At 32.9% G+C, this 340-nt stretch overlaps 1 protein-coding gene across 1 annotated transcript in view; it reads right to left on the bottom strand.

Moving 5' to 3' along the window:
• The window catches only part of LOC109535459 (serine--tRNA ligase, mitochondrial), a gene marked incomplete at its 3' end in the record, with an annotated part of 11,858 nt that overhangs the window by 6,636 nt on the left and 4,882 nt on the right, over positions 1 to 340 (bottom strand).

The raw sequence follows: 340 nt of genomic DNA, 5'->3' as shown, positions 1-340 counted from the left end.
GCCAAGAATATTGATGAACAGGTCAAAAATGACTTGTTATCTTGTGATATAATTAGCATTGCAGTTGACGAAAGTACCGACATAAATAGTATTGGTAGGCTTGTAATCATTATTAGATTTGCACCATTAAATAGCTCGAATGTCAATGGTCAATGAAGAACTATACGTTCTTGCTTCAATGAATGACACCACCAAAATTCAAAAATGGGCAAGTATTGGATTTAAAAAGTAAATTATTTTCCATAACAACTGACGGTGCTCCAAGTATGAGAGTAAAAACTGTTGGATTTGTAAAACTAATGGAAAATGAACTTGGCCGTTCATTTTTATCGTTTCATTG

This window comes from Dendroctonus ponderosae, unplaced genomic scaffold (assembly GCF_020466585.1).
Source record: "Dendroctonus ponderosae isolate FM_Combo_2020 unplaced genomic scaffold, Dpon_F_20191213v2 Dpon_F_20191213_11, whole genome shotgun sequence".
Taxonomy (NCBI): Eukaryota; Metazoa; Arthropoda; class Insecta; order Coleoptera; family Curculionidae; genus Dendroctonus; species Dendroctonus ponderosae.
This window is presented reverse-complemented; position numbering and strand designations above follow the sequence as displayed.